This window comes from Drosophila nasuta, chromosome 3 (genome assembly GCF_023558535.2).
Source record: "Drosophila nasuta strain 15112-1781.00 chromosome 3, ASM2355853v1, whole genome shotgun sequence".
In the NCBI taxonomy this organism is placed as follows: domain Eukaryota; kingdom Metazoa; phylum Arthropoda; class Insecta; order Diptera; family Drosophilidae; genus Drosophila; species Drosophila nasuta.
This window is the reverse complement of record NC_083457.1, coordinates 3,209,667-3,226,911: the sequence shown is the minus strand read 5'-3', so window position 1 is coordinate 3,226,911 and position 17,245 is coordinate 3,209,667. Positions and strand designations below refer to the sequence as shown.

At 32.6% G+C, this 17,245-nt stretch overlaps 1 protein-coding gene and 1 non-coding gene across 3 annotated transcripts in view; both read left to right on the top strand.

The window, feature by feature from the left end:
• LOC132789949 (ecdysone receptor) overlaps window positions 1-17,245 on the top strand; it is a 118,487-nt gene that overhangs the window by 23,345 nt on the left and 77,897 nt on the right. The window lies entirely within an intron of this gene.
• Window positions 17,072-17,144, top strand: Trnak-cuu (transfer RNA lysine (anticodon CUU)). Its single transcript has one exon. It is a non-coding gene; the product is annotated as a tRNA-Lys (tRNA).

Below are 17,245 nucleotides of genomic sequence, written 5' to 3'. Positions count from 1 at the left end.
GAAAACGTGGCCATTTTCAAGGTCGCGCATGCCAGACAGCAAATTGAATGCCTCCAAGCCGCGTCGCCTCCTCCAGCTCTCCTATGCTCAAATGTAAGCCTCGAAATTACTAAAACGCGCACAGACAACACAGACAGACACGACAGATGTGTGCTTGTAGCGAGGGGGTGGGTGTGGGGGGTGGTTATGGGGCGCGTCTGACTGACAATGCCAATAAAGTTGAAAGTTGAAGGTCACCAGACGGCGTCGTCGTTGGCGTCGGTTTTTGGCATCGGCGACAAGTTGAAGGCTGAACGCAGACAATCAACTTTGAGGTAGCCAGACAGCCCCTCACCTCCGCCCTCCGCCCTCTGCCCACCGCCCCTCGCAACCTCCTTTCGCAACACGCACAATTCCTTGCAACGCCAACGCCCTTGCGCAGCTTCTATTCCAATTCCAGTACCCAATTTCCCTTTACAGTTCTTGCCTTCCACTTCCAGAGCCAGACCCTAGTTCTCTTGGCCCTGGCCGTGAAAGTGGTTTATAGCTCGCTCGAGGGTCTGGCTTTCTTTTATGTGGCCAACTAAAATAAAATGGCCAAAAGCGTTGACGTCGACGTCGTCGTCGTCGTCGTCAGCGGCCCGCAAATAATCGATTGTTTCCCTGGCTGCTGTCTCCTACGTGCAACCCCCCAAACAAGCAATAAAGCTGCAGACTGTAAGATACCAGGTACCCATTGCTTGGGGAATACACAAAATATACTAATATACCTTATATATTAAATATTCTTAGTATATTAAATATAAATTGGTATACTAAATATTAATATGTATATGAATAGTTTAGTATTTCTAATGAATAACTTTTGTTGTAAAGTTTTTATTCGAAATATACTTTATGATACTTAGTATATTAAATATACATAGCATAATATATATTTATCTATCAATATACATACATGGTATACGAAATATGTATATATGAATAGCTGAAGATATTCACTAGACAACTTTTGAATTAAAGTTTAGTATTCGAAATATACTGATATACTTAGTATACTTAATTCTTAGTATATTAAATTTAAATTGGTATACTAAATATTAATATGTATTTGAATAGTTTAATATTTCTAAAGAATAACTTTTGTAGTAAAGTTATTATTCAAATTGATACTTAGTATATTAAATATACATAGTATATTAACATATCTATCAATATACATGGTATACGAAATATTTATATATGTTATAATAGCTGAAGATATTCACTAGACAACTTTTGAATTAAAGTTTAGTATTCAAAATAAACAAATATACTTAGTATACTTAATTCTTAGTATATTAAATATAAATTGGTGTACTAAATATTAATTTGTATATGAATAGCTGAATTTTTCTAATGAATAACTTTTGTTGTAAAGTTATTCGAAATGATACTTAGTAACATTAATGTATATATTAAATATACAATATGTACATATAATATATATTTATCTATCAATATACATGGTATACGAAATATTTATATATGAATAGCTGAAGATATTCATTAGACAACTTTTGAATTAAAGTTTAGTATTCGAACTTTTGAATTAAATACTTAGTATACTTAATATTCATATAAGATTAGTTAACTACTTCAGTAGAAAACATTTGTACTTAAGGTATAATAATATTAACCAGCGAGTGATGCAAAAGACTTGAGGTTGAATTCCTCCCAATAGAATGCAGATTTCTAATAAATGTATATTACATATTTAAAACAAAAGATGTATAACGAAATGTACAAAATTTTTACTTTAAATTCAGCCAAATCATTATCATATCAAATATAAAGAATTTTTCAAAAATTGGCATTGTATTGTAAAACCATTTTTACCAGCAAGCAATATAATATTATTTATTTGATTATAAATTAATTTGGGAACAGATGAATCGTTTTAATTATGAAAATTTCAGTAGAATAATATGACAGATATTTTTTGTATTTAACAAACGTTATTTAAAATTGTTGTTTTTTAATTTTGTTGATTTTTGATTTTTTTCTTTAAAATTTCTGTAAAAATCAATTTAAAATAATTTTAAAGATTGTGTAATTTATTTTAAAATTGTACAATTTATTCGTATTGTTATTTGACAATTAGTTGCCACAGAAATGATTTCTTAAGTCTTTCGCATATTTCTCCGATTGCCAGCAAATGATAATGCCGTTCTACGCACAACGGATAACGGGTATGCAGAGGAGCTACCTCAGCTCCTGTCTCGGCTGCATATTGTGCGTGTGCTTTTGAACCCAAAATCGTCTCGCTTTCACTTTGTGGATGTGTCTGGCGGTGCGCGGCGCATGTAACGAAGCCAAGCAAACGACCCACAAAAGCCCAAAAAAGGGCAATGGAAGTGAAGTTGACGGAGAGAAGAGAGAGGGGGAAGCAGAGAGAGAGAGAGGTGGAATTGTGGCAGCTGAGTGAGGAAAGCGCGTAATGTAATGAAATCATGCCAAGGCTGTTGAGGCAGACGTAAAATGGCAAGGACGAGAGAGAGAGAGAGAGAGAGAGAGAGAGTGAAAGAAAGAGCAGCAATAAAAGCAGAGAAAAAGGAAAGTTAGAAGGAGGCTGTCTTAGGGACGATGACGTTGTGGGCAAAACACACAACCCAAAATACATGTTATCAAGTTGTTTGTGTTGTTGTTGTTATTTTCGCAATTTCACTGGCAATTGGGCAACGCACTTGTGTGTTGCTTGCGTGCCCAATGTGGCGTATGCGCAATGTCTGCAAACCCATGAAAATGCTCCCTAGAAACGACAGCTGCTAGATTTGATGTTGTTGTTTTGTCGCTTCTGCTTGATTTTACGCATATTTTGCGTACATTTTCTTGACATTTTCATTCGATTGCGTTTTGCAGATTTTCGTATTTTCACAATTTCGTATTTTCACATTTTCCCATTGAGCTATGGCCTGACAAGGCATCGGTAATTGGTTATTTATATGTATGGTCGGTCCAGTTCAGTATCGAGTGCACTTTATGGCATGTCTCATTAATCTTATGCTAATGACAGCCACAAGGTCGTCACAGTTCACAACAGCTCAAGAGAGAAGCCCTTCTTACTTCTTTGCATTGCCAAAGTTACAAAAGTCTGCACAAGCTTAGAAAGCAAGCTGTGTGTATCGACCAAAAATTGCGGAATGAATGCGAAGAACAAAGTGAAAGATAAGCAGAATGCTGGCTAATGAAAAGGCGAAACTTTGTAGACAGCAAATTGAGAGAAAACATGCAGATGCATAAATATAATCATAAATTGACACAGAAAACCAGACAAAAGCACTTGATATTTGCCATTCGAAACTTTAAAGATTAAAACATATTTTAGATGGTATTCTTTTCTTTTATGACACTTAGAATGCATTATTTATTAAGAACTCAAATGGAACTTAAATAACCATACTTTAAATAATAATTTTTTATATATAGTATTTTGCAATAAGTTTACACAAAAACTTTTTAGATTTAAGATGCAAAACATAAAGAATTAAGGATTATTCTAATGAGATAGTTGCTTTGAAGACAGATCAGGGAATTATCTCAATTGTAATGTTTTTGTTAGATGCAAAATATTAAGATTTAGAGATTATTCTATTGAGATACTTTCTTTGAAGACAAAGCAGGGAACGATCTGAATTATATTTTGTTTATTAAAATTTAAATGGGACTCAAGTTACTTTATGCTATATTTATAGTTTCTTTTTCTGTAAAATATTTTACAATATAAGCAAATATAAAACAATCATATTTTAGTAAAATAATAATTGAAATTCGAATTCAATGAAGAATATGAATTAAAATGCATTATGCATGTTTACATCAACTAGGATATTATATATTTAGATCATAATTTATCCACACATTTTATATATTTATTTTATATTTTATAAAAGTTCCAAAATTCTCAAACTTCAACTTTCTTGACCCTTTATTTTTTTGTAATGGATGTTTTTCTGCATCAGTCTGAACAATTTTAAAAAATGAATGCTATTGATTTTATTGTTATTCTAGTATAAAAATTTTTAAAACATAGAGAGCTATCTAAGGATACGGAAAAAAATAGAGAGATAATAAAAAATACCATAAAATTCGAAAAATACTATAAAGTTAGAAAAATTCCATAAATTGGAAAAATATAACCTCGAAGATATTTAATGCGAGTCTCAAAGATACGAACAAAGATAGAAAGTAATAGAAAAAAATACCATGAATGTCGAAAAATACCATAAATTTCTAACCAAATTACTTGCTCTTAAATGGCATATTATATTAAATCGTATATCAATTCTTTTCTTTGCAGGTAAGTCAACGCTTTTGCAAGTTTCATCAAGTTGAAACTACGTAATGAGGGTAAGCACCAAAAACGGTAACTGTTAATTGCATAAGCGTAAACCGAATCCTTTGTCGTTGCCTCAGATTTCAGAGAGTAGCTCAAATTAGCATAAGGTTGCCGCTGCAGGCGCTTTCCAGAGAAACCCAATCGAAATGCTCTTCCCCCCTTTCCATCTTTTTGGGAATCGATGGCATCGATTGAGCAATGCTCTGCAATTAGGTGCGTACCAAATGTCTAGACGGGCCAAGCCCTGGGCTTGAGCAACAAGAACCCAGAACCGAGAACCCAGAACCGAGAATCGAGAACCAGACTCAATATAGAAGGCGCAGTCTGAGCTTAATCTGTGCAGGACACGCAAATGCTTCTGCCGAAAAAAAAGTAACTTAAAATGTTCAAGGTTTTGCAGCGATGAATTTCAATTTCAATCATGTGCCTGAAACATGATAACCGTTTTGCTTAGCTAGCTGCCTCTCGCTCTTGGTCTGTGTGTCTGGGTTGAGGCTATAAAAAAAATCAAAAATAATAAAAAAGCACATACTATAAACTACATATAAGCAGAAGAAGGATTGAATGTAGGTAGAACTGGTTTTTTGGCTTGCATTTCCTGATCTTTGCCTTAGAATTTGTTGTCTGACCAAAAACAAAAAACAACAAAAAAAAAAGCAATCTCCCGTCTTGAAATTTGTCGCTGCTGCGGTTGCTCTTCTTCTTCTTCTTCTACTTCGACGCTCTCTTCTTCTTCGTGTTGTTATTGTCTGGCTTTGCTTTTTCAAGGTCTACCGACAGCGTCTTCGACAGCAGCTGCCTCTTCTTTTTTTTTTCCTCTTAGCAGGTACACTTGTCTGCCCATTGTCCAGGCTCAAAAACTTCATCATCATCAGACCACGATCATCATCATCATCGTCATCGTCATCATTGTGGCTGCCTTAGTGTGTCAAATGGTCTGCAAGGGGTTGTTGTTCAACCAAAAAAAAAAAACTAAAAATAAAAAAAAAGAAACCTCAAACCTCGAAGCAGAGAGTCCAGAGTTCCATTGTTTATGCCATCGGCACATGTTTGCGATTCTCTTCTTCTCTTCTGTTGCTGCTTTTTTTTGTCGTTGCGCTCTTGTACATAAAGAGTTTCGGTATATGGCTTGACCTTGATCTTGAAAACATACATACAAATCGCCGCATATACATATGTATGCGCTCAGCTTTACATAGAATGCATATGTGCGATTAAGTGGGGAGAAATAAGCTCAAAACGCGTGCAAAACAAGTTCGAGGGTATTGCAATACAGGGTGTCTATAGAGTTGATAAGGAAAGTGCTGATGTATAGTAGATGACATTCCGAAACTATTAAAATTAAAATTATAGATAAAATGTGTTCTGTAATGATATTAAATTTGAGAAACGAAATTTTGTAGAAGACTAATTTCCAAGGGAATCAAAGAATTTAGATGGAATAAATACAAAATTGATAAATATTTTATTTTTTGGAATTATAGAACTAAAGAAACGAAAACACATAATCTTACAAAAGAATTACAAAACATACAGAACTGAAGAAGTTCATTAAATTTAGAAAAGTATACTGAAAAACAAACCAAGTTCTTAAATCAAGAACCATTGACCATTAAAATTTAGAACATTAGTCTAAAAAATGTCAAATTGAAATGTGTTATTCAATGATATTAAAACGGATAAACGAATTTATCACTCAAGAAGTTCTATTGATAATAAAAGAATTGAGATGGAAGTAAAAGAGTTGGTCATAATTATCAAGACTTTCGTAAGCTTAAAAGAATACTTTTTAATAGCATTACAAACATAAGAGCTAAAACTATAAACAATAAATATATTAAATTCGATTTATAGACGAAATACTTAAAATGAAGAAAAGTCCTGTCGCACCTCAAACCCATTTACACGCATAGCTTTGCACAAAATGAGTCACCCTGTTAACCCACTGCGCTTGTAACCCAATTAACTTGCAACTGCATAAAATCAACTACAACAAAAACAAGAAGAAGAACGTCGACAGTCAACTCGAAAAGCTTGAAAAAAAATTGAAAAGTTACCCCGCGCCAGTTGAAGGGTTAAATTAAAGCAACAACACAAAAAAAAGAAGTAAAAATTTGAAACCCCGGAGCGAAAATGAAGGCACAAAACGTTACCTAATATGTCAATCTATCGATGTGTGCGAGTGTTGTGTGTGTGTATGTGTGGCGAATACGTGGAAGCATAAATAGGCCAAATGCCATTAGCACACAACAACATCAACGAGAAGAAGAAGAAGAATAAGAGAGCGAAACTGACGTTTGTGGCGGGTTTCGCTTTCCTGTTTGCCTTTCATTTTAGAATCGTGCATATAGGGCGCAGCAGATATATAATACATATATACGTATATATGCTTTGTATATAATAGCGCACAATAAGTGCAACGCTTGTGCAGAGAACCCGCACAATTAATTCCCTGCAAATGAAAAACAACGAAGAAAAAAATCGAAGAGAAACCTTCCCAAATGTTGTTGTTGTTGTTCTTGTTGTGTTTGCAGAGTTTGAGTTTCGAGTTTGTCCTTGAAATTCATGTGAATTTTTGAATATCAACAACAGCAATTTGAACACGATTATGAAGTTTCCTAATGATGTTGTCGCCGTTTGTTTAGTTCGCTTTCGGTTCCCAAAAATATGCGAACGGAGCAACGCCTACTCTCTCTGCCTCTTGGGGGGGGGCAGCCCCAAAGCTTGCCACATAGATAGTTGCGGGTAGAACGTGGCATTAGCCGAACCAAATACGTGAGCAACGTGCCACAAATGGACTTAGCACGTTGCCGCTTCTGTTTTCATTCCCTGTTGTTTCTATTGAGAATTATGTGACAGTTCAATTTGCATTTGCATTTTGGGTAACAATTTGTCCTAAGCTTCGTTGCTCAAGGCTCAAAATTGTGTCCGGTTGATTGGCACTTTTCACAGGCACTTTGATTGGCATTAATGAAAAGAGACGTTTTTGTCAGCCTTGTTGCAAATAGAAATGATAAGGATTTGCCGCTATTAGTTGATTGAATAGATATATAAACCCAATATAGTTGCTAGCTTTATTTTCTGTATTAAACTGAACAGATTGCAATCACCGATGATTTAATCAACTTAAAGAACACTTTGAGTTAAGTGAACATGGAAAATGATATTAAAGATAGCAGCTATAATGTTAACTGTTGATTTCATTGCTTATAATTGAATCTCATAATAATCAAACATATTATACATACAATTTTTATAATACGATGATTTATAATATGTATATTTTATTTTTGAATTTTTTATGTTTTTCGTTGAAATATAATCTATTTAAGTTTTTATTATTATGTATATAATTCTCTTGTATTTAAAAATTGGATATTTCAATTTCCCACTGATTTCATTTAAAATTTTAATTTTAATACCCGCTACCCATAGGGTAAAAGGATATTATTACTTTGTGGTGGCAGAAAATATATGTAATGAGCATCTCTGACCCCATTAAGTATATATATTCTTGATCAGTGTTAACATCGGAGACGATACAGGCATGTTCGTTTGTTCGTTTGTCTGTCTGTCCGTATGAAACACTGACTCTCAGAGTCTTTACGAGCTACAATTTCCTTTCGACACCAGATAATAAAAATAACATGAGTACTTTCGAGGGTAGTGGCGATTTTTGGTCCATATAATATTAACTATAGCTATTGAAGAAATACTTTTCGACTGAAATCGGGTGTTATTTGCTTTGCCTGACAATCTAGTATATTTTTTGTATATGTATATCGATATACCAAATTCACCTTTTTAATATTTTGGGGAATATTTTTGGTATACATATATATTTGTAGAATCTGTCGGATACCCGCTACATCTCACACACTCGACTGCAGCTCTCTTACTTGTTTTAATTTGTAACTGTTTAGCAAAAATTCTATAGTCTCATATTTATTATGATTAAATCTTAAATATTACTCATATTAAACTCATTGAATAGGATAGTTGGAGGTCAATAACTCTTCACAATGTTCAAGGGCATTACATGAATCACAAATATGCACTTAATATATTCATATAATTATTTGTGTTGCATTTTATTTTAATATGGAGAAAAGAGGCATTTGGAAATGGGTTCAAATTTTTACTAGAAAGCTTCGTTACTTATGTCTATACTTGGGATAAAAGAAGTCCTCAAGTAACTAAGATCTACATATATATTATTAAGAAAATTATGTGTTCTCACATTTTTTATCATCATTTTAATGTTGATTTATTTCTATTAAATAATTAGTTCAATATTGGTAAGTATTATTACATTTGATAAAAATCTATGTTGCATTTCACACATCAATAAAATCGGCTAATCGAATTGATATTTATAACTTACGTATGTATATATCTTTCCATGAAACTGTTAATAATGTCTTAAAAATTTCAATTCCATTGTCTAATTTTATTAAGATTTTTATTAAGACACAAATTAATATTTCATCATAATAATATATCATCGTTTTTATATTAATTATGTATTAGGAATAAATCAAGGAAAAAGAAAACTTGTGAGTAATTTTCTTGTGAAAAGAGATGAGAAAAAAAAAATAAGTTTTTGTTTTAAAGGTTTTAATATAAAATCAAACCAATAATAAAATAATCATTTTATTTTAGGAATCGACAAAAAGTTAAGAATATATTAAAAAAGTTTGTATTTCCAATTTTGCACTATAAAATCTAGTCAAAGCTTAGAAATCTGCTAAGTATAGGGTATCTAGTAGTCGAGAGACTTAAGCTCGCTTTACTCACATTCTCTCTCTTTCTCTCTCTGTCTGCTCGCTCACTCTTTTTCTCTGTCTGATTGCACATTTGCTGTTATTAGATGTACTGCGTGTCTGTGTGTGTGTGTGTTTTTTTTGTTCATACATATCGCACATATGTTTGCACATTTATTTATTTATTTTTTGTTGTTGCTTTTGCTGTAGTCGTTATTGTTGTTGTTGTTGTTGTACTTATTTCAGTTGCGCTTTCTCTGTTTGCGTTGTATTTTTGTTCTGTGCACTCGTTGCTGTTTTTGTCTGTATGTGTGTACGTGTGCATGTATGTGTGTACGTATATCTTTTTGCACTTGGCCTTGAATTAATACAGCGAACTTTGGCTTTTTATATGGCGCACAAGTTTATCGTGCATCTCTGTAAAAAGATAATTAATTTCATGGCAGCAGCGTTTCATCGCTGACGCGTCGCTGTCGACTGCGAACTGTGATAATTACGGAGCGCATTTCAATTTCGAGCTGCTTGCATTTTGTCAACTTTCATTTCATCAATAACCACAGAGATGGGCCGAGCGAGGCAGAACGATCCAAAAAGAGAGAAAGGGACGCACAATTTCTCTCCCTCTCTCTCTCTCTCACTCGCTCGCATACACACAAGCGAAACACGCGCGATAATTTCCAAAATGTGCCAACAACAAAGCAACCGTTTTCAAGGTCACGCACACAGACGCACACATCAGTTGCACCAACACACACACACACACACTCACAGAAATTCGCACGCACACACCCTCACATACACACACACACACACAGACATTCACTCAATTGGACACTAAAATAAAAACATACGCTTGTTGATAATATTTTGTTTTCGTTTCGATTCTTTTTCTTTTTTTTTCTTTTCCTCACGAAATTCTCGTTGGGTATATTGAACTGCAGGCAGGGGGAGGCTTGGGTGGCAGCAAATGGGCGTGACTTTTGCTTAATTGGACAAAGAAAAGTCAAAGAATATGAAGAAAAATAAAATAAATGAATAGTAATAAGAAATAAAAATAAATAATAAAAGTAAATTGAAGTAGAATTTCAATTTAAATTATGTATATTAACGAAAAGCTAAAAATAAATACTGTAAGAAATGTCCACCGAAAACAAAAACTTCTATGAAATTATATGGTATATTTTAAATACTATGGTATGAATAAAAATGTGGCTTTCTTTTTACCAAAAAAAATAGTGTCGATACTTTCCTTATTCAAGCTAATTTTTTACCAAAATTATTAATATTCTTTCAAACTACAGTTCATTTAAAAAAATAAGCTCATTTTGTATAATAGTATTTTAATTTAAAAAATGTTAAAAACAATATTTTACAAAAAAATCGTAAGCTTTTATAGAATTAATTCCAACTTAAAGTATTTTCAGCTTTTAGGTAATTTAGTTAGTTTCTTTTTAATATTAAAAGTAACAAGAAAGAAATTTTTGTTATTTTTTATTTTTAATCTATGGAGCATAAATGAGTCGTGCAAAATTTGTGACTTGCCAAGTGTTCAATGCTATTCATATTTTTCTTTTTTATAATTTTCGGTTGTCTTCTTTTATTTTTTGTTTATTATGTGATAAGACATTTGGCACAGTGTTGTTGACTTTATTGTGCTTTTTCTTAAAATCGTTGAGCATTTTAACTTTCTAGATTATTCTAATAAATAAATGCGGTTGTGGAAATGCTAAAAAAAAGTGCATAAAATACAGAAAAATAATATGAAATGAATAAGATTGACTGCAGCTCGCGTTGATTGCAAATTCAAGTGTCAAATATGTATATAAACATTTCTTTTATTCATATATGCCCCATATATATGTATTTCTCATTCTGCCTCACACCAGAAATCATGCACACGAATACGAATACGAATTCGAATACAGTCATGACATGATATTTATTATTATTAAATCAGGTCAGAGACCCATTAACACATATATGTATGTATGTATACGTCCGAATATAATATAAATTTCGGGGGGCTCCGATACAACCATTGTCGGGGCATTTCATTTCATCAGCAATCGCTACACACACACACGAGCACACGTGTGTATTTGTGTATCTGTATCTGTGTATCTGTATCTGCAGTTTGTATCTCTGTGTGTCGCACAATTGTCTGACTGTTTGTCATTTAGTCTCGCTGCGCGTCATCAAAAATGGCCGCCCAGCAATCCGAAAAAAACACACAGAAAAAACCAAAAACAATTTGAAATGCGAAAACACTAAAAATAAAACGAGCATTTTTGTTTTTCTCGTTGGTTTTTGTGCTCTTTGATTTACTTTTAGCAGCTCAACTAATTGCCGCCTAGCTGCGGATATTTATCAATGAATGTAGCTGTAGCTACACCATTAATAACTCACAATGCTTCGACTATCAATGAGCTCATCTTACAGATCATGACATACCTATTGACTGGGTCATTGAAAGGAGCAAAAACCGAAAAAGACCGAAAAAGCAGTGGGTGTGAGGGAAGAGTGTGCCAGTAGTGAATAGTTGTTGTTTTCGATAGTTTGTGGTCACACGTTATATTGCCTACTTTTAGTTGCTTGCCATTTGCTGGAAATGTTATTAAATTTGTTTCTTTTGGGGTACTTATAGAGATAATAATAATAATAGATATTTGACTATTTAGTGTGACTTTTAAAGGAATTTACAACTTTAGATCAAATAAAAGGAATGGAAAGGTAAACACATAAGAAAATTACAATAATGGAGTGTGACATATTATCGCTAAAACATACGATATATATATATATATACTAAAATATACCATAAGTTATATTTGGTATATTAATATTATAAAATTATACCATAATAATGCCTACCAAAGCAACTAGGACTCGACAACATCAATTAAAAAATATACTAAAGTTTACCGTAAGCTATATTTGGTAGATTAATATACTAAAAATATACCATATGGTCTAAAAGATTGTCAGACACAGCGACTAAGACTCGACAACACCAACCAAAATATACTAAAATGTACCATAAACTGCATTTGGTATATTAATATACTAAAAATATTGCATATAGTCTAAAATATTGTCAACCAAAGCAGCTAAGACTAGACAATATTAACCAAAATATACTAAAATTTATCGTAAGCTATATTTGGTATATTAATATACTACAAATATACCGTATAGTCTAAAATATTGTCAACTACAGCAACTAAGACTCGACAACATCGACCAAAATATACTAAAATTTACCGTAAGCTATATTTGGTATATTAATATACTAAAAATATAGCATATAGACTGAAATATTGTCAACCAAAGCAACTACCATAGGCTCGTCAACATCTGCGGTTGTTTGTTATGTACCGTTATTTATTTACCTATTACATAATTATGAGCTTTATGTCAATTTCTGTTGAGATTCATTTATAATACTCCTTTACCCTATGGGTGCTAGTCATAAAAACACTTTCTTAGTTGAAAGGAAATCACATTATCCCATATCCATCTGTCCATCCATCAATAAGTAGAAGATGTCTTAAGTGATTCACTAATTTAAAATTTGTTACATCAGCTTTTTAGTTCAAATATATGGAAAAACTTAGTAAAGGACTGCCTTTTCTTTTAATATTCTTTCAACAAATATCGATACATTTTGAATGATTTTTGTTCTAGACTTATTTTGCTACACTTTCAAAATTAATTAGAAAAGAAAGTGATCAAACATCAAATATGTATTTTTTTAAATTATTAAATTCATGCATTTTTTTATGTACTTGTAAGTTTCTTGTATTATCTTATCTCATATATAAATCGATTTTGGACATTCATGCAAACGAATAAAGTTGTTCTGCAAGAAATTCACACTAAATTTAATATTATTATTTCAAATAACTTAATAAACAAAATTTCAAGATTCGGCTTAGATGCTATATTTCTGCCTGCAATTCTTCTTAGGTTAACATACAAATATCAAAACTGTATCTAAAACTTCGCACTTAGCACATCTCGCTACGGTTGAGGGCAATGTCTGATAAGTCATGAGTCAACTAATATGATTTACTGGATAAATCAGGAGGCAATTAGAATGCTTCGTAATGCAATGTGACTAATAAGTGCAAAAATATTTCAACTAGAACCGAACTGCGTGCAGTAAATACGAATCTATACGAGATATTGCAGATCGAAAAGGTGCCCACACACTCACATTATACAGATATACTATATAGATGAGGTGTCTGTCTGTGTGTGTGTGTGCTATACAAGTTGGTAAACACACTCTCGCTTTCAATTTGAAATGCTATGAATTCAACAACAGCTCGTCGCTTATCTCAAACAGCAGAGTGCCGCAGTCGAGTGCAACGAATATATATGCGAATATATTCATGAATACACACACACACTCAAATACGAAAGTATATACACATAAGAAATGTGTAGATATAGTAAAAGTTTTAGCAGCTCAAAACAAACAGTAAATTCGCAAAACAAAGGCCATTAATTAAAAGTAATCTAAGAAAGAGAGAGAGAGAGAGGCGAATGGTGTTGCCAAGGGAAGCAGCAGGTACATATTTGTTTGTTTTGCTTCTGTTCAATATTTGATTGATGTTTTATGACCATCGCAATACGTTTAGACGGCTATGTTGATGATTAATGTCTAATTAATGCGAGGCAATGCACTCGTAAAGTGTTTAGAGCGTGTGAGCATGACAAACAATAGCGAACGAAATATAATATATATCAAAATGCGGAAAAGGTAACAAAGATTATTATTAGATGTTTTCCGAAAACTGTTCTAGCATTTTTAACGAGTCTGGCTTCATAACTTTTTCTTATATTAAACGAGTGTGCAATCTTTATCGTTAAAATATGCCGAAAAATACAAAGATATACAGCTTGTAATATTTTGGTATATGTATATACTCCAACAAAAATACTAAGAGTAAAAAATATACCTAAACTCTTAAGTGAAACAATTTTCGCTTAAATAAAATAATATCGTAAAATGCAAAGATATACTGTAAGCTATATTTTGGTATATGTATATACTCCTACACTCAAAATATACCAAGAATAAAAATATACCTCAAATTTTAAGTGAAACGATTTGCGGTTAAATAAAATTTTCGAGTGCATTGCAAATAAAATTTAGGCTAAACAATGAACCTAACGACGCAGTAATATGTACCTGAATTTTGCACAAAAAAGCAAAAGCGAAAAGAAAGTACAACAAATTAAACAAAAAAAAACTCATCACAAAAGCAACCGAAAAATAACACAAAATGAATAAAACGCAAACTGCATGTGTACCTAAAATATATATATATGTATATACATATGTGTATATTGTAGATACTGATACACACACAACCAGATACAGATACGGAGACGTGAAACACGAACAAAGCATTTCAAATCACAGCACACACAAATAAGTGCGAGAACAAAGGCTGAGCAAAAAATGTATACTTCTTATATATGGCATATATGAAAATAACAAACGAAATTCGAAATGAATAATCAGGGGCAAAAGGAGCTCAAGAAAGCCAACCAAATCAAATTGTTTATAGGCAAACAAAAGACACACATATGTGTGTATGGACTAAGTATAAATAACCTTGAAGATGTGCGTATATTAATGAAACGATTGACAGCTAAAGAAAGCAAGTGGGTGGCTCAAAATACTACAATTAAATTTGAAGAAATTTCATTAAAATGTGTTAGATATATTCCAAACTGAAACGCCAACCATATTTTAAAAATATACCAAATATATATACCGAAAATAGTAAAATATACATTCATGTATCAATGCAGTCAAAATATACTGCATTCAAAATATACTTTAAAAATATAATACTGTATAACAGTATTTTTTATATTAAACTTAAAATATACCGAAACATACTAAAATATATAAAATATTTCGATATAGTACGATATAGTACGATATACTACTGTTATAACAATATTTTATGTTAAATTTAATGAATATAAATCGTATAATTTTGTCGAAATTTAAATAGAATATATAAGTGTAAATAAGAATAATTTAAGAATATGATATAACACTTTTATATAAATGATTAAGGTAGTATATAAATCATATATGCCACGATTTGCTAAGAAACGAAATTGTCAAATTTTAAATTTGCAAAATTCTCTTATTTCTAATATATTTTGATGCATTTATTTTCTCATTTTCATTAAATTGAATGTGTCAAACGTAGTGTCATTTATTTTTTGCGTATGCCTTGTTTTCTAACAAATCGCCTGTCTAAAGTATTCCCCCATTTTAGCTAACCTAAAGCGCATTGCGTTAGTCACATTAATTGACTCTATTAGGAATGTGCGTCGCAGACAACGCGGCGTATGCGTCATAAACATGCGTCATACGCACCGTGTACACGCACACATTCACACACACACACTCACACACACAATCACACGCTGTCTGCATGAAATTTCGCACTTGCCAAACTTTTTGTCACCACAACGTTTGTGGCTTTTGTTGTTGTTGTTTCGTTGTGTTTCTAGTGTGCGTAAAAAAGTGCGTGGCGCGAGCGACGTCGCTTTATCGCAACTGAAACTCAATGAACCGTCGCAGACAGAAATAAAATACACATGAAAAAAGAACAAAATAAAACTATAATTAGTATACAGACACAGCGACGTCTGGATACACTTTAAAATATACATTTTAAATTAGAAAAATTAAATTAAATTATTAAGAAGAGAAACAACTTAAAAAGAGAGATAAATAATAAACTAACTTAATGAAAAGAGCAATTATAAAAAAAGAGAGATATACAATAAAACTACTTTAATGAAAAAACAAATTTTAGATAAGAAAAGTACATAATTAGTAAAACATTAAATATATTTTAATTATATTTAATGATAAAATGTTCCATTAACGAATATTTGATAGTGTCCATAAAAATCAAAGGCATTTCTAAACACATGCTTCAGTTTTGTCTTTATCAATTTACCACTCAATTTTTGTTTCATAAATACCCTATTAAAAGAGCATAAAATAGAAGCCAAGCCATAAAAATAATAAACTAAATCAAGAGCAACAACAAAACCAAATACAAGAAAGAAAGCGTCGGAATAAAATTCGCCATAAATAGTTGGCATTGTTGTTCTTTCTGCTGCAGTCGCCGGCGACGTCGACGTTGACGTCGACGTTGCTGCCGCTGTCGCAGTTGGCGGAGCTGGCAGCAAAAGGGGTACACATGAAAACTATTGCGGTGGGTCAGGGTGAAATGAAATAGAAATCTATGAATAGTGTTGATAGAGCGCACTCTGAGTGTGTGAGTATATAGTAGTAAATGTGTGTGAGAGGTAAACACAATAAGTGCGATTGAGTGAGCGAATAAATGAATGAAATGCAAAAGTAAATTATAAACCAGACTGAAACTGATTAAAGCACATAGCACATGCAATTAAAATGCAACTACAACTATAATAAACGACGAGCACTCGAAGTGGGTGTCGAAGAGAGATACACACAGTGAGATAGAGATAGAGATAGATAGAGAGAGAAGCAAGTCGTGATTACTTGCACTTGTAGATAAGTTCACAATGGGGTCGTTACGCTAATCAAGCGCACGCCTCAGGTAATCAGTAGACATCGAATCAATTGTTTAGCCGCCAATGAGTTTGACCCAAATTCCAATAGAAAAGCCAAAGAAAATTCCAATCAAATAACAACAAAATATAAAACTAAATTGCGTATACGCGACGTGGCCTCATTTGAGGCCCACTGCCGCCCTTAACTCGCTTATATACAATTCTTAGGCGTAGGCGTTATTATTTATGCTTTTGCCGTGTTTTGTTTATCTAACGCCACTATTACAGAACTATTTTTATAGCACCCGTGTTGTAAATAGTTCTTGGCGTGCCTAGAAGCTGTATATTGGCCAGAAGGCAATCAAGTGCCCGGCTAGCTCAGTCGGTAGAGCATGAGACTCTTAATCTCAGGGTCGTGGGTTCGAGCCCCACGTTGGGCGAAATCGACTTTTTGGTTTTTCTAATTTAATTTGCTTTTTTTTTTTGAAATTGATAAAATTTATCAAATATTTGAAAGTTATATAAAAAACATTTATTTATA